This window comes from Calliopsis andreniformis, unplaced genomic scaffold (assembly GCF_051401765.1).
Source record: "Calliopsis andreniformis isolate RMS-2024a unplaced genomic scaffold, iyCalAndr_principal scaffold0001, whole genome shotgun sequence".
Classification (NCBI taxonomy): domain Eukaryota; kingdom Metazoa; phylum Arthropoda; class Insecta; order Hymenoptera; family Andrenidae; genus Calliopsis; species Calliopsis andreniformis.
In genome coordinates, this window is record NW_027480422.1 from 16,974,682 (window position 1) to 16,993,426 (window position 18,745).

Below are 18,745 nucleotides of genomic sequence, written 5' to 3' on the forward strand. Positions count from 1 at the left end.
AGGAATAATTGCAACCAGTGTGAAGGTACTGGTATTTTTTTTTGTATTTTAAACTTCTGGCGTTAATTTCTAAGGCCCAAACTCATCCATCTGGTAGAGCAACGCCCTAGAGTGAACCCTAGGTTGCCCGGAACGTAGAGATGACCATCACTTTCACACTGGTTGCAATTATTCCTGTTATACGATTGAAAGACTGTTGTATTTTCATTGTATTTTATGTTTCGGGCGTTGACTTCTAAGGCCCTAGCTACTCGATATGGTGGAGCAACGCCCTAGGATCAAGCCTAGGATGCCCGGAACGGAGAAATGACAATAACTTTCATACTGGTTGCAAACATCCGTTTTATACAATGGAAAAACTGTTGTATTTATATTTTATTTTATGCTTCGGGCGTTGACTTCTGAGGCCCTAGCTATTCAATTTGTTGGAGCAACGCCCTAGAGTGGAGCCTAGGTTGCCCGGAACATAGAAATGACCATATCTTTCACACTGGTTGCAATTATTGCTGTAATACGGTGGAGAAACTGTTGTATTTATATTATATTTTATGCTTCTGGCGTTGCCTTCTAAGGCCCTAGCTATTTGATCTGGTGGAGCACCGCCCTAGAGTGAAGCCTAGGTTGCCCGGAACATAGAAAAGAGCATCACCTTCACACTGGTTGCAATTATTCCTGTTATAGGATGGAAAGACTGTTGTATTTTCATTGTATTTTTTGCTTCTGGCGTTGACTTCTTAGGCCCTAACTATTCGATCTGGTGGAGCAACGCCCTAGAGTGAAGCCTTGGTTGCCCGGAACGTAGAAATGACCATCACTTTCACACTGGTTGCAATAATTCATTTCATACGATGGAAAAACTGTTGTATGTATATTGTATTTTATGCTTCTGGCGTTGACTTCTAAGGCCGTAGGTATTCGATGTGGTGGAGCAACGCCCTAGAGTGAAGCGTAGGTTGCCAGGAACGTAGAAATGTCCATTACCTTCATGCTTGTTGCAATTACTCCTGTTAAACGATGAAAAAACTTTTGTATTTTTATTGTATTTTATGCTTCTGGCGTTCATTTCTAAGGCCCTAACAATTCGATCTGGTGGAGCAACGCCCTAGAGTGAAGCCTAGGTCTCCCGGAACGTAGAAATGACCATTCCTTTCACACTGGTTGCAATTATTCCTGTTATACGATGGAAAAACTGTTGCATTTTTAATGTAGTTTATGCTTCTGGCGTTGACTTCTTAGGTCCTAACTATTCGATCTGGTGGAGCAACGCCCTAGAGTGAAGCCTTGGTTGCCCGGAACGTAGAAAAGGTCATAACTTTCACCCTGTTTGCAATTATTCATATTATACAGTGGAAAAACTGTTGATTTATATTGTATTTTATGCTTCTGGCGTTCATTTCTAAGGCTCTAACAATTCGATCTGGTGGAGCAACGCCCTAGAGTGAAGCCTAGGTCTCCCGGAACGTAGAAATGACCTGTATTTTCACACTGGTTGCAATTATTCCTATTATACGATGGAAAAACTGTTGTAATTATGTTGTATTTTATGTTTCTGGCGTTGAATTCTAAGTCCCTAACTATTCGATCTGGTGGAGCAACGCGCTAGAGAGAAGCCTAGGTTGCGCGGAACGTAGAAATGACCATAGCTTTCACACTGGTTGCAATTATTGCTGTTATACAAGGATAAAACTATTGTATTTATATTGTATTTTATGCTTCTGGAGTTGAATTCTTAGGCCCTAACTATTCGATCTGGTGGAGCAACGCCCTAGAGTGAAGCCTAGGTTGCCCGGAACGTGGAAATGACCATTACCTTCACACTGCTTGCAATTATACATTTTATACGATGGAAAAACTGTTATACTTATGTTGTATTTTATTCTTCCGGCGTTGAATTCTAAGTCCCTAGCTATTCGATCTGGTGGAGCAACGCCCTAGAGTGAAGCCTAGGTTGCCCTAAACGTAGAAATGACCTTTACTTTCACGCTGTTTGCAATTATTCCTTTTATACGATAGAAAAACTGTTGTATTTTTATTGTTTTTTATGCTTCTGGCGCTGACTTCTAAGTCCCTAGCTATTCGATCTGGTGGGGCAACGCCCTTAAGGGAAGCCTAGGGTGCCCGGGACGTAGAAATGACCTTTACTTTCACACTGGTTGCAATTATTCCTGTTATACGATGGAAAAACTGTTGTACTTATGTTGTATTTTATGTTTCTGGTGTTGAATTCTAAGTCCCTAACTATTCGATCTGGTGCAGCATCGCCCTGGAGTGAAGCCTAGGTTGCCCGGATCGTAGAAATCACCGTTACATTCGTAATGTTTGCAAATATACATTATATACGATGGAAAAGCTGTTGTATTTATATTGTATTTTATGCTTCTGGCGTTGACTTCTTAGGCCCTAACTATTTGGTCATGTGGAGCACCGCCCTGTAGTGAAGCCTAGGTTGCCCGGAACATAGAAAAGACCATTACCTTCACACTGGTTGCAATTATTCCTGTTATACGATGGAAAATCTGTTCCATCTTTATTGCATTTTATGCTTCTGGCGTTAAATTCTAAGTCCCTAACTATGCGATCTGGTGGAGCAACGCCCTACAGTTAAGCCTATGTTGCCCGGAACGTAGAAATGACCTTTACTTTCACACTGTTTGCAAATATACATTATATATCATGGAAAAAAGTTGTATCTATTTTGTATTTTATGCTTCTGGCGCTGACTTCACAGGTCCTAACTATTGGTTCTGGTGGAGCAACGACCTGGAGTGAAGCCTAGGTTGCCCGGAACGTAGAAAAGATCATAACTTTCACACTGGTTGCAATTATTCGTTCTATACAATGGAAAAACTGTTCTATTTATTTTGTAAATCATGCTTCGGGCGTTGACATCTAAGGCCCTAACTATTCGATCTGGTGGAGCAACGACCTAGAGTGAAGCCTAGATTGCCCGGAACGTATAAATGACCATTACTTTCACACTGTTTGTAATTATTCATTTTATACGATGGAAAAACTGTTGTACTTATGTTGTATTTTATTCTTCTGGCGTTGAATTCTAAGACCCCAGCTATTCTATCTGGTGGAGCAACGCCAAAGAGTGAAGCCTAGGTTACCCGGAACGTAGAGATGACCAGTACTTTCACAATGGTTGCAGTTATTCCTGTTATATGATTGAAAAGCTCTTGCATTTTTATTGTATTTTATGCTTCTGGCGTTGAATTCAAAGTCCCTAGCTACTCGATCTGGTGGAGAATGCCCTAGAGTTAAGCCTAGGTTGCACGGAAAGTAGAAATGACCATAACTTTCACACTGCTTGGAATCATTCATTTTATGCGATAGAAAAGCTGTTGTATTTATATTGTATTCTATGCTTCTGGAGTTGACTTCTAAGATCGTAGCTATTCGATGTGATGGAGCAACGCCCAAGAGTGAAGCTTAGGTTGCCCGGAACGTAGAAATGACCAGTACTTTCACACTGGTTGCTGTTATTCCTGTTATACGATAGAAAAACTGTTGCATTTTTATTGTATTTTATGCTTCTGGCGTTGAATTCTAAGTCCCTACCTATGCAATCTGGTGGAGCAACGCCCTACAGTTAAGCCTAGGTTGCCCGGAACGTAGAAATGACCATTACTTTCACACTGGTTGCAATTATTCCTTTTATACGATGGAAAGACTGTTGTATCTTTATTGTATTTTATGCTTCTGGCGTTGCCTTCTAAGTCCCTAGCTATTCGATCTGGTGGAGCAACGCCCTTAAGCGAAGCCTAGGTTGCCCGGAACATAGAAATGGCCTGTACTTTCACACTGGTTGCAATTATTCCTGTTATACGATGGAAAAACAGTTGTACTTATGTTGTATTTTATGCTTCTGGCGTTGAATTCTAAGTCCCTAACTATTCGATCTGGTGGAGCAACACCCTATAGTGAAGCCTAGGTTGCCGGGAAAGTAGAAATGACCATCACCTTCACTCTGGTTGCAATTATTCCTGTTATACGATGGAAAAACTGTTGTATTTATATTATATTTTATGCTTCAGGCGTTGACTTCTAAGGCCGCAGCTATTCGATGTGGTGGAGCAACGCCCTAGAGTGAAGCCTAGGTTGCCCGGAACGTAGAAATGACCATCACTTCCACACTGTCTGCAATTATTCATATTATACAGTGGAAGAACTGTTGTATTTATATTGTATTTTATGCTTCTGGCATTGACTTCTATGGCCCTAACTATTCGATGTGGTGGAGCAACGGTCTAGAGTGAAACCTAGGTTGCCCGGAACGTAGAAATGACCATTACTTTCACACTGGTTGCTATTATTCCTTTTATACGATGGAAAAACTGTTGTACATATGTTGTATTTTATTCTTCTGCCGTTGAATTCTAAGTCCCTAGCTATTCGATCTGGTGGAGCAACGCCCTAGAGTGAAGCCTAGGTTTCCCGAAACGTAGAAATGACCATTACCTTCAGGCTTGTTGCAATTATTCCTGTCATACGATGAAAAAACTGTTGTATTTATATTGTATTTTATGCTTCTGGCATTGACTTCTAAGGCCCTAACTATTCGATGTGGTGGAGCAACGCCATGGAGCGAAACCTAGGTTGCTCGGAACGTAGAAATGACCATTACTTGCACACTGGTTGCAATTATTCATTCTATACGTTGGAAAAACTGTTGTACATAGATCGTATTTTATGCTTCTGGCGTTGACTTCTTAGGCCCTAACTATTCGATCTGGTGGAGCAACGCCCTATGGTGAAGCCTAGCTTGCCCGGAACGTAGAAATGACCATAACTATCAGACTGGTTGCAATTATTTGTTTTATACGATGGAAAGACTGTTGTATTTATATTGTATTTTGTAGTTATGGCGTTGTCTTCTAGGGCCGTAGCTATTCGATATGGTTGAGCAACGCCCTAGAGTGAAGCCTAGGTTGCCCGGAACGTAGAAATGACCATAGACTTCATACTGGTTGCAATTATTCGTTTTATACGATGGAAAAACTGTTGTATTTATTTTGTGTTTGGTGTTCCTGGCGTTGACTTCTTAGGCCCTAGCTATTGGATTTGGTGGACCAACGCCCTAGAGTGAAGCCTAGGTTGCCCGGAACGTAGAAATGACCATCACCTTCACTCTTGTTGCAATTATTCCTGTTATACGATGGAAAAAATGTTGTATTTATATTGTATTTTATGCTTCTGGCGTTGACTTCTTAGGCCATAACTATTCGATCTGGTGGAGCAAGGCCCTAGAGTTAAGCCAAGGTTGCCCGGAACGTAGAAATGACCATAACTTTCACACTGGTTGCAATTATTCGTTCTATACGATGGAAAAACAGTTCTATTTATTTTGTATTTCATGCTTCGGGCGTTAACTTCTAACGGCCTAACTATTCGATCTGGTGGAGCGACGCCCTACAGTTAAGCCTAGGTTGCCCGGAACGTAGAAATGACCTTTACTTTCACACTGTGTGCAAATATACATTATATACGATGGAAAAGCTGTTGTATTTATATTGTATTTCATGCTTCTGGCGTTGACTTCTTAGTCCCTAACTAGTCGATCTGGTGCAACAACGCCCTAGAGTGAAGCCTAGGTTGCCGGAACGTAGAAATGACCTTTACCTTCACACTGTTTGCAAATATACATTATATACGATGGAAAAGCTGTTGTATTTATATTGTATTTTATGCTTCTGGCGTTGTCTTCTTAGGACCTAACTATTCGATCTGGTGGAGCAATGCTCTAGAGTGAAGCCTAGGTTGCCCGGAACATAGAAATGACCATTACCTTCACACTGCTTGCAATTATACATTTTATACGATGGAAGAACTGTTAGACTTATGTTGTATTTTATTCTTCTGGCGTTGAATTCTAAGTCCCTAGCTATTCGATGTGGTGGAGCAACGCCCTAGAGTGAAGCCTAGGTTTCCCGAAACGTAGAAATGACCATTACCTTCAGGCTTGTTGCAATTATTCCTGTCATACCATGAAAAAACTGTTGTATTTATATTGTATTTTATGCTTCTGGCATTGACTTCTAAGGCCCTAACTATTCGAACTGGGGGAGCGACGCCCTACAGTTAAGCCTACGTTGCCCGGAACGTAGAAACGACCTTTACTTTCACACTGTGTGCAAATATACATTATATACGATGGAAAAGCTGTTGTATTTATATTGTATTTCATGCTTCTGGCGTTGACTTCTTAGGCCCTAACTAGTCGATATGGTTGAGCAACGCCCTAGAGTGAAGCCTAGGTTGCCCGGAACGTAGAAATGACCATAGACTTCATACTGGTTGCAATTATTCGTTTTATACGATGGAAAAACTGTTCTATTTATTTTGTATTTCATGCTTCGGGCGTTGACTTCTAAGGCCCTAGCTATTTGATCTGGTGGACCAACGCCCTAGAGTGAAGCCTAGGTTGCCCGGAACGTGGAAGTGACCATTACCTTCACACTGTTTGCGATTATTCATTTTATGCGATGGTAAAGCTGTTGTACTTAAGCTGTATTTTATTCTTCTGGCGCTGAATTCTAAGTCTCTAGCTATTCGATCTGGTGGAGCAACGCCCTGGAGTGAAGCCTAGGCTACCCGGAACGTAGAAATGACCAGTACTTTCACACTGGTTGCAGTTATTCCTGTTATACAATGGAAAAACTGTTGCATTTTTATTGTATTTTATGCCTCTGGCGTTGTATTCAAAGTCCCTAACTATTCGATCTGGTGGAGCAACGCCCTTGAGTTAAGCCGAGGTTGCCCGGAATGTAGAAATGACCATAACTTTTACACTGGTTGCAATTATTCGTTCTATACAATGGAAAATCTGTTCTATTTATTTTGTATTTCATGCTTCGGGCGTTAACTTCTAAGGCCCTAACTATTCGATCTGGTGGAGCGACGCCCTACAGTTAAGCCTAGGTTGCCCGGAACGTAGAAATGACCTTTACTTTCACACTGTGTGCAAATATACATTATATACGATGGAAAAGCTGTTGTATTTTATTGTATTTCATGCTTCTGGCGTTGACTTCTTAGGCCCTAACTAGTCGATCTGGTGGAACAACGCCCTGGAGGTAAGCCAAGGTTGCCCAGTACGTAGAAATGACCATAACTTTCACACTGGTTGCAATTATTCGTTCTATCCAATGGAAAAACAGTTCTATTTATTTTGTATTTCATGCTTCTGGCGTTGACTTCTAACGCCCTAACTATTCGATCTGGTGGAGCGACGCCCTACAGTTAAGCCTAGGTTGCCCGGAACGTAGAAATGACCTTTACTTTCACACTGTTTGCAAATATACATTATATACGATGGAAATGCTGTTGTATTTATATTGTATTTTATGCTTCTGGCGTTGACTTCTTAGGCCCTAACTAATCGATCTGGTGGAACAACGGCCTAGAGTGAAGCCTAGGTTGCCCGAAACGTAGAAATGGCCTTTACTTTCACACTGTTTGCATATATACGTTATATACGATGGAAAAGCTGTTGTATTTATATTGTATTTTATGCATCTGGCATTGTCTTCTTAGGCCCTAACTATTCGATCTGGTGGAGCAATGCTCTAGAGTGAAGCCTAGGTTGCCCGGAACGTAGAAATGACCATTACCTTCACACTGCTTGCAATTATACATTTTATACGATGGAAGAACTGTTATACATATGTTGTATTTTATTCTTCTGGCGTTGAATTCCAAGTCCCTATCTATTCGATCTGGTGGAGCAACGCCCTAGAGTGAAGCCGAGGTTACCCGAAACGTAGAAATGACCGTTACCTTCAGGCTTGTTGCAATTATTCGTTTTATACGATGGAAAAGCTGTTGTACTTATATTGTATTTTATGCTTCTGTCGTTGACTTCTTAGGCCCTCACTATTCGATCTGGTGGAGCAACGCCCTAGAGTGAAGCCTAGGTTGCCCGGAACGTAGAAATGACCATAGCCTTCATACTGGTTGCAATTATTCGTTTTATACGATGGAAAAACTGTTGTACTTATATTGTATTTTATGCTTCTGGCGTTGACTTCTTAGGCCCTAACTATTCGATCTGGTGGGGCAACGCCCTAGAGTGAAGCCTAGGTTGCCCGGAACGTAGAAGTGACCATTACCTTCACACTGTTTGCGATTATTCATTTTATGCGATGGTAAAGCTGTTGTACTTAAGCTGTATTTTATTCTTCTGGCGCTGAATTCTAAGTCTCTAGCTATTCGATCTGGTGGAGCAACGCCCTGGAGTGAAGCCTAGGCTACCCGGAACGTAGAAATGACCAGTACTTTCACACTGGTTGCAGTTATTCCTGTTATACAATGGAAAAACTGTTGCATTTTTATTGTATTTTATGCCTCTGGCGTTGTATTCAAAGTCCCTAACTATTCGATCTGGTGGAGCAACGCCCTTGAGTTAAGCCGAGGTTGCCCGGAATGTAGAAATGACCATAACTTTTACACTGGTTGCAATTATTCGTTCTATACAATGGAAAATCTGTTCTATTTATTTTGTATTTCATGCTTCGGGCGTTAACTTCTAAGGCCCTAACTATTCGATCTGGTGGAGCGACGCCCTACAGTTAAGCCTAGGTTGCCCGGAACGTAGAAATGACCTTTACTTTCACACTGTGTGCAAATATACATTATATACGATGGAAAAGCTGTTGTATTTTATTGTATTTCATGCTTCTGGCGTTGACTTCTTAGGCCCTAACTAGTCGATCTGGTGGAACAACGCCCTGGAGTTAAGCCAAGGTTGCCCAGTACGTAGAAATGACCATAACTTTCACACTGGTTGCAATTATTCGTTCTATCCAATGGAAAAACAGTTCTATTTATTTTGTATTTCATGCTTCTGGCGTTGACTTCTAACGCCCTAACTATTCGATCTGGTGGAGCGACGCCCTACAGTTAAGCCTAGGTTGCCCGGAACGTAGAAATGACCTGTACTTTCACACTGTTTGCAAATATACATTATATACGATGGAAATGCTGTTGTATTTATATTGTATTTTATGCTTCTGGCGTTGACTTCTTGGGCCCTAACTAATCGATCTGGTGGAACAACGCCCTAGAGTGAAGCCTAGGTTGCCCGGAACGTGGAAATGACCTTTACTTTCACACTGTTTGCATATATACATTATATACGATGGAAAAGCTGTTGTATTTATATTGTATTTTATGCATCTGGCGTTGTCTTCTTAGGCCCTAACTATTCGATCTGGTGGAGCAATGCTCTAGAGTGAAGCCTAGGTTGCCCGGAACGTAGAAATGACCATTACCTTCACACTGCTTGCAATTATACATTTTATATGATGGAAGAACTGTTATACTTATGTTGTATTTTATTCCTCTGGCGTTGAATTCTAAGTCCCTAGCTATTCGATCTGGTGGAGCAACGCCCTAGAGTGAAGCCTAGGTTACCCGAAACGTAGAAATGACCAATACCTTCAGGCTTGTTGCAATTATTCCTGTTATACGATGAAAAAACTGTTGTATTTATATTGTATTTTATGCTTCTGGCATTGACTTCTAAGGCCCTAACTATTCGATGTGGTGGAGCAACGCCATGGAGCGAAACCTAGGTTGCTCGGAACGCAGAAATGACCATTACTTGCACACTGGTTGCAATTATTCATTATATACGATGGAAGAAGTGTTGTACATATATCGTATTTTATGCTTCTGGCGTTGACTTCTTAGGCCCTAACTATTCGATCTGCTGGAGCAACGCCCTATGGTGAAGCCTAGCTTGCCCGGAACGTAGAAATGACTATAACTATCAGACTGGTTGCAATTATCCGTTTTATACGATGGAAAGACTGTTGTATTTGTATTGTATGTTATAGTTATGGCGTTATCTTCTAGGGCCGTAGCTATTCGATATGGTTGAGCAACGCCCTAGAGTGAAGCCTAGGTTGCCGGGAACGTAGAAATGACCATAGCATTCATACTGGTTGCAATTATTCGTTTTATACGATGGAAAAGCTGTTGTACTTATATTGTATTTTATGCTTCCGGCGTTGACTTCTTAGGCCCTAACTATTCGATCTGGTGGAGCAACGCCCTAGAGTGAAGCCTAGGTTACCCGGACCGTAGAAATGACCAGTACTTTCACACTGGTTGCAGTTATTCCTGTTATACAATGGAAAAACTGTTGCATTTTTATTGTATTTTATGCGTCTGGCGTTGTGTTCAAAGTCCCTAACTATTCGATCTGGTGGAGCAACAGCCTGGAGTTAAGCCAAGGTTGCCCGGATAGTAGAAATGACCATAACTTTTACACTGGTTGAAATTATTCGTTCTATACAATGGAAAAACTGTTCCATTTATTTTGTATTTTATGCTTCGGGAGTTGACTCGCAAGTCGCTGACTATTCGGTCTGGTGGAGCAACGCCCTAGAGTGAAGCCTAGGTTGCCCGGGACGTAGTAATGGCCATTACCTTCACACTGTTTGCGATTATTCATTTTATACGATGGTAAAACTGTTGTACTTGGGTTGTATTTTAGGCTTCTTGCCTTGACTTCTAAGGCCCTAACTATTCGATGTGGTGGAGCAACGCCCTACAGTGAAACCTAGGTTGCCCGGAACGTAGAAATGACCATAGATTTCACACTGGTTGCAATTATTCCTGTTATACAAGGGAAACACTGTTGTACTTATATTGTATTTTATGCTTCTGGCGCTGACTTATTAGGCCCTAACTTTTCGATCTGGTGGAGCAACGCCCTAGAGTGAAGCCTAGGTTACCCGGACCGTAGAAATGACCAGTACTTTCACACTGGTTGCAGTTATCCCTGTTATACAATGGAAAAACTGTTGCATTTTTATTGTATTTTATGCTTCTAGCGTTGTATTCAAAGTCCCTAACTATTCGATCTGGTGGAGCAACGCCCTGGAGTTAAGCCTAGGTTGCCCGGAACATAGAAATGACCATAACTTTCACACTGGTTGCAATTATTCGTTCTATACAACGGAAAAACTGTTCTATTTATTTTGTATTTCATGCTTCGGGCGTTGACTTCTAAAGCCCTAGCTATTCGATCTGGTGGAGCAACGCCCTGGAGTGAAGCCTAGGCTACCCGGAACGTAGAAGTGAACAGTACTTTCACACTGGTTGCAGTTATTCCTGTTATACAATGGAAAAACTGTTGCATTTTTATTGTATTTTATGCTTCTGGCGTTGTATTCAAGGTCCCTAACTATTCGATCTGGTGGAGCGACGCCCTGGAGTTAAGCCAAGGTTGCCCGGAACGTAGAAATGACCATAACTTTTACACTGGTTGCAATTATTCGTCCTATACAATGGAAAATCTGTTCTATTTATTTTGTATTTCATGCTTCGGGCGTTAACTTCTAAGGCCCTAACTATTCGATCTGGTGGAGCGACGCCCTACAGTTAAGCCTAGGTTGCCCGGAACGTTGAAATGACCTTTACTTTCACACTGTTTGCAAATATACATTGTATACGATGGAAAAGCTGTTGTATTTATATTGTATTTTATGCTTCTGGCGTTGACTTCTTAGGCCCTAACTATTCGATCTGGTGGAGCGACGCCCTACAGTTAAGCCTAGGTTGCCCGGAACGTAGAAATGACCTTTACTTTCACACTGTTTGCAAATATACATTATATACGATGGAAATGCTGTTGTATTTATATTGTATTTTATGCTTCTGGCGTTGACTTCTTAGGCCCTAACTAATCGATCTGGTGGAACAACGCCCTAGAGTGAAGCCTAGGTTGCCCGAAACGTAGAAATGGCCTTTACTTTCACACTGTTTGCATATATACGTTATATACGATGGAAAAGCTGTTGTATTTATATTGTATTTTATGCATCTGGCGTTGTCTTCTTAGGCCCTAACTATTCGATCTGGTGGAGCAATGCTCTAGAGTGAAGCCTAGGTTGCCCGGAACGTAGAAATGACCATTACCTTCACACTGCTTGCAATTATACATTTTATACGATGGAAGAACTGTTATACTTATGTTGTATTATATTCTTCTGTCGTTGAATTCTAAGTCCCTAGCTATTCGATCTGGTGGAGCAACGCCCTAGAGTGAAGCCTAGGTTACCCGAAACGTAGAAATGACCATTACCTTCAGGCTTGTTGCATATATACGTTATATACGATGGAAAAGCTGTTGTACTTATATTGTATTTTATGCTTCTGGCGTTGACTTCTTAGGCCCTAACTATTCGATCTGGTGGAGCAACGCCCTAGAGTGAAGCCTAGGTTGCGCGGAACGTAGAAGTGACCATTACCTTCACACTGTTTGCGATTATTCATTTTATGCGATGGTAAAGCTGTTGTACTTAAGTTGCATTTTATTCTTCTGGCGCTGAATTCTAAGTCTCTAGCTATTCGATCTGGTGGAGCAACGCCCTGGAGTGAAGCCTCGGCTACCCGGAACGTAGAAATGACCAGTACTTTCACACTGGTTGCAGTTATTCCTGTTATACAATGGAAAAACTGTTGCATTTTTATTGTATTTTATGCCTCTGGCGTTGTGTTCAAATTCCCTAACTATTCGATCTGGTGGAGCAACAGCCTGGAGTTAAGCCAAGGTTGCCCGGATAGTAGAAATGACCATAACTTTTACACTGGTTGAAATTATTCGTTCTATACAATGGAAAAACTGTTCTATTTATTTTGTATTTTATGCTTCGGGAGTTGACTCGCAAGTCGCTGACTATTCGGTCTGGTGGAGCAACGCCCTAGAGTGAAGCCTAGGTTGCCCGGGACGTAGTAATGGCCATTACCTTCACACTGTTTGCGATTATTCATTTTATACGATGGTAAAACTGTTGTACTTGGGTTGTATTTTAGGCTTCTGGCCTTGACTTCTAAGGCCCTAGCTATTCGATGTGGTGGAGCAACGCCCTAGAGTGAAACCTAGGTTGCCCGGAACGTGGAAATGACCATAGATTTGACACTGGTTGCAATTATTCCTGTTATACAAGGGAAACACTGTTGTACTTATATTGTATTTTATGCTTCTGGCGTTGACTTATTAGGCCCTAACTTTTCGATCTGGTGGAGCAACGCCCTAGAGTGAAGCCTAGGTTACCCGGACCGTAGAAATGACCAGTACTTTCACACTGGTTGCAGTTATCCCTGTTATACAATGGAAAAACTGTTGCATTTTTATTGTATTTTATGCTTCTAGCGTTGTATTCAAAGTCCCTAACTATTCGATCTGGTGGAGCAACGCCCTGGAGTTAAGCCGAGGTTGCCCGGAACATAGAAATGACCATAACTTTCACACTGGTTGCAATTATTCGTTCTATACAATGGAAAAACTGTTGTATTTATTTTGTATTTCATGCTTCGGGCGTTGACTTCTAAGGCCCTAGCTATTCGATCTGGTGGAGCAACGCCCTGGAGTGAAGCCTAGGCTACCCGGAACGTAGAAGTGAACAGTACTTTCACACTGGTTGCAGTTATTCCTGTTATACAATGGAAAAACTGTTGCATTTTTATTGTATTTTATGCTTCTGGCGTTGTATTCAAGGTCCCTAACTATTCGATCTGGTGGAGCGACGCCCTGGAGTTAAGCCAAGGTTGCCCGGAACGTAGAAATGACCATAACTTTTACACTGGTTGCAATTATTCGTCCTATACAATGGAAAATCTGTTCTATTTATTTTGTATTTCATGCTTCGGGCGTTAACTTCTAAGGCCCTAACTATTCGATCTGGTGGAGCGACGCCCTACAGTTAAGCCTAGGTTGCCCGGAACGTAGAAATGACCTTTACTTTCACACTGTTTGCAAATATACATTATATACGATGGAAATGCTGTTGTATTTATATTGTATTTTATGCTTCTGGCGTTGACTTCTTAGGCCCTAACTAATCGATCTGGTGGAACAACGGCCTAGAGTGAAGCCTAGGTTGCCCGAAACGTAGAAATGGCCTTTACTTTCACACTGTTTGCATATATACGTTATATACGATGGAAAAGCTGTTGTATTTATATTGTATTTTATGCATCTGGCATTGTCTTCTTAGGCCCTAACTATTCGATCTGGTGGAGCAATGCTCTAGAGTGAAGCCTAGGTTGCCCGGAACGTAGAAATGACCATTACCTTCACACTGCTTGCAATTATACATTTTATACGATGGAAGAACTGTTATACATATGTTGTATTTTATTCTTCTGGCGTTGAATTCCAAGTCCCTATCTATTCGATCTGGTGGAGCAACGCCCTAGAGTGAAGCCGAGGTTACCCGAAACGTAGAAATGACCGTTACCTTCAGGCTTGTTGCAATTATTCGTTTTATACGATGGAAAAGCTGTTGTACTTATATTGTATTTTATGCTTCTGTCGTTGACTTCTTAGGCCCTCACTATTCGATCTGGTGGAGCAACGCCCTAGAGTGAAGCCTAGGTTGCCCGGAACGTAGAAATGACCATAGCCTTCATACTGGTTGCAATTATTCGTTTTATACGATGGAAAAACTGTTGTACTTATATTGTATTTTATGCTTCTGGCGTTGACTTCTTAGGCCCTAACTATTCGATCTGGTGGGGCAACGCCCTAGAGTGAAGCCTAGGTTGCCCGGAACGTAGAAGTGACCATTACCTTCACACTGTTTGCGATTATTCATTTTATGCGATGGTAAAGCTGTTGTACTTAAGTTGCATTTTATTCTTCTGGCGCTGAATTCTAAGTCTCTAGCTATTCGATCTGGTGGAGCAACGCCCTGGAGTGAAGCCTCGGCTACCCGGAACGTAGAAATGACCAGTACTTTCACACTAGTTGCAGTTATTCCTGTTATACAATGGAAAAACTGTTGCATTTTTATTGTATTTTATGCCTCTGGCGTTGTGTTCAAAGTCCCTAACTATTCGATCTGGTGGAGCAACAGCCTGGAGTTAAGCCAAGGTTGCCCGGATAGTAGAAATGACCATAACTTTTACACTGGTTGAAATTATTCGTTCTATACAATGGAAAAACTGTTCTATTTATTTTGTATTTTATGCTTCGGGAGTTGACTCGCAAGTCGCTGACTATTCGGTCTGGTGGAGCAACGCCCTAGAGTGAAGCCTAGGTTGCCCGGGACGTAGTAATGGCCATTACCTTCACACTGTTTGCGATTATTCATTTTATACGATGGTAAAACTGTTGTACTTGGGTTGTATTTTAGGCTTCTGGCCTTGACTTCTAAGGCCCTAACTATTCGATGTGGTGGAGCAACGCCCTAGAGTGAAACCTAGGTTGCCCGGAACGTGGAAATGACCATAGATTTGACACTGGTTGCAATTATTCCTGTTATACAAGGGAAACACTGTTGTACTTATATTGTATTTTATGCTTCTGGCGTTGACTTATTAGGCCCTAACTTTTCGATCTGGTGGAGCAACGCCCTAGAGTGAAGGCTAGGTTACCCGGACCGTAGAAATGACCAGTACTTTCACACTGGTTGCAGTTATCCCTGTTATACAATGGAAAAACTGTTGCATTTTTATTGTATTTTATGCTTCTAGCGTTGTATTCAAAGTCCCTAACTATTCGATCTGGTGGAGCAACGCCCTGGAGTTAAGCCGAGGTTGCCCGGAACATAGAAATGACCATAACTTTCACACTGGTTGCAATTATTCGTTCTATACAATGGAAAAACTGTTCTATTTATTTTGTATTTCATGCTTCGGGCGTTGACTTCTAAGGCCCTAGCTATTCGATCTGGTGGATCAACGCCCTGGAGTGAAGCCTAGGCTACCCGGAACGTAGAAGTGAACAGTACTTTCACACTGGTTGCAGTTATTCCTGTTATACAATGGAAAAACTGTTGCATTTTTATTGTATTTTATGCTTCTGGCGTTGTATTCAAGGTCCCTAACTATTCGATCTGGTGGAGCGACGCCCTGGAGTTAAGCCAAGGTTGCCCGGAACGTAGAAATGACCATAACTTTTACACTGGTTGCAATTATTCGTCCTATACAATGGAAAATCTGTTCTATTTATTTTGTATTTCATGCTTCGGGCGTTAACTTCTAAGCCCCTAACTATTCGATCTGGTGGAGCGACGCCCTACAGTTAAGCCTAGGTTGCCCGGAACGTAGAAATGACCTTTACTTTCACACTGTTTGCAAATATACATTATATACGATGGAAATGCTGTTGTATTTATATTGTATTTTAAGCTTCTGGCGTTGACTTCTTAGGCCCTAACTAATCGATCTGGTGGAACAACGGCCTAGAGTGAAGCCTAGGTTGCCCGAAACGTAGAAATGGCCTTTACTTTCACACTGTTTGCATATATACGTTATATACGATGGAAAAGCTGTTGTATTTATATTGTATTTTATGCATCTGGCGTTGTCTTCTTAGGCCCTAACTATTCGATCTGGTGGAGCAATGCTCTGGAGTGAAGCCTAGGTTGCCCGGAACGTAGAAATGACCATTACCTTCACACTGCTTGCAATTATACATTTTATACGATGGAAGAACTGTTATACATATGTTGTATTTTATTCTTCTGGCGTTGAATTCTAAGTCCCTATCTATTCGATCTGGTGGAGCAACGCCCTAGAGTGAAGCCTAGGTTACCCGAAACGTAGAAATGACCGTTACCTTCAGGCTTGTTGCAATTATTCGTTTTATACGATGGAAAAGCTGTTGTACTTATATTGTATTTTATGCTTCTGTCGTTGACTTCTTAGGCCCTCACTATTCGATCTGGTGGAGCAACGCCCTAGAGTGAAGCCTAGGTTGCCCGGAACGTAGAAATGACTATAGCCTTCATACTGGTTGCAATTATTCGTTTTATACGATGGAAAAACTGTTGTACTTATATTGTATTTTATGCTTCTGGCGTTGACTTCTTAGGCCCTAACTATTCGATCTGGTGGGGCAACGCCCTAGAGTGAAGCCTAGGTTGCCCGGAACGTAGAAGTGACCATTACCTTCACACTGTTTGCGATTATTCATTTTATGCGATGGTAAAGCTGTTGTACTTAAGTTGCATTTTATTCTTCTGGCGCTGAATTCTAAGTCTCTAGCTATTCGATCTGGTGGAGCAACGCCCTGGAGTGAAGCCTCGGCTACCCGGAACGTAGAAATGACCAGTACTTTCACACTAGTTGCAGTTATTCCTGTTATACAATGGAAAAACTGTTGCATTTTTATTGTATTTTATGCCTCTGGCGTTGTGTTCAAAGTCCCTAACTATTCGATCTGGTGGAGCAACAGCCTGGAGTTAAGCCAAGGTTGCCCGGATAGTAGAAATGACCATAACTTTTACACTGGTTGAAATTATTCGTTCTATACAATGGAAAAACTGTTCTATTTATTTTGTATTTTATGCTTCGGGAGTTGACTCGCAAGTCGCTGACTATTCGGTCTGGTGGAGCAACGCCCTAGAGTGAAGCCTAGGTTGCCCGGGACGTAGTAATGGCCATTACCTTCACACTGTTTGCGATTATTCATTTTATACGATGGTAAAACTGTTGTACTTGGGTTGTATTTTAGGCTTCTGGCCTTGACTTCTAAGGCCCTAACTATTCGATGTGGTGGAGCAACGCCCTAGAGTGAAACCTAGGTTGCCCGGAAAGTAGAAATAACCATAGATTTGACACTGGTTGCAATTATTCCTGTTATACAAGGGAAACACTGTTGTACTTATATTGTATTTTATGCTTCTGGCGTTGACTTATTAGGCCCTAACTTTTCGATCTGGTGGAGCAACGCCCTAGAGTGAAGCCTTGGTTACACGGACCGTAGAAATGACCAGTACTTTCACACTGGTTGCAGTTATCCCTGTTATACAATGGAAAAACTGTTGCATTTTTATTGTATTTTATGCTTCTAGCGTTGTATTCAAAGTCCCTAACTATTCGATCTGGTGGAGCAACGCCCTGGAGTTAAGCCGAGGTTGCCCGGAACATAGAAATGACCATAACTTTCACACTGGTTGCAATTATTCGTTCTATACAATGGAAAAACTGTTCTATTTATTTTGTATTTCCTGCTTCGGGCGTTGACTTCTAAGGCCCTAGCTATTCGATCTGGTGGAGCAACGCCCTGGAGTGAAGCCTAGGCTACCCGGAACGTAGAAGTGAACAGTACTTTCACACTGGTTGCAGTTATTCCTGTTATACAATGGAAAAACTGTTGCATTTTTATTGTATTTTATGCTTCTGGCGTTGTATTCAAGGTCCCTAACTATTCGATCTGGTGGAGCGACGCCCTGGAGTTAAGCCAAGGTTGCCCGGAACGTAGAAATGACCATAACTTTTACACTGGTTGCAATTATTCGTCCTATACAATGGAAAATCTGTTCTATTTATTTTGTATTTCATGCTTCGGGCGTTAACTTCTAAGGCCCTAACTATTCGATCTGGTGGAGCGACGCCCTACAGTTAAGCCTAGGTTGCCCGGAACGTAGAAATGACCTTTACTTTCACACTGTGTGCAAATATACATTATATACGATGGAAAAGCTGTTGTATTTATATTGTATTTTATGCTTCTGGTGTTGACTTCTTAGGCCCTAACTATTCGATCTGGTGGAGCGACGCCCTACAGTTAAGCCTAGGTTGCCCGGAACGTAGAAATGACCTTTACTTTCACACTGTTTGCAAATATACATTATATACGATGGAAATGCTGTTGTATTTATATTGTATTTTATGCTTCTGGCGTTGACTTCTTAGGCCCTAACTAATCGATCTGGTGGAACAACGCCCTAGAGTGAAGCCTAGGTTGCCCGAAACGTAGATATGGCCTTTACTTTCACAC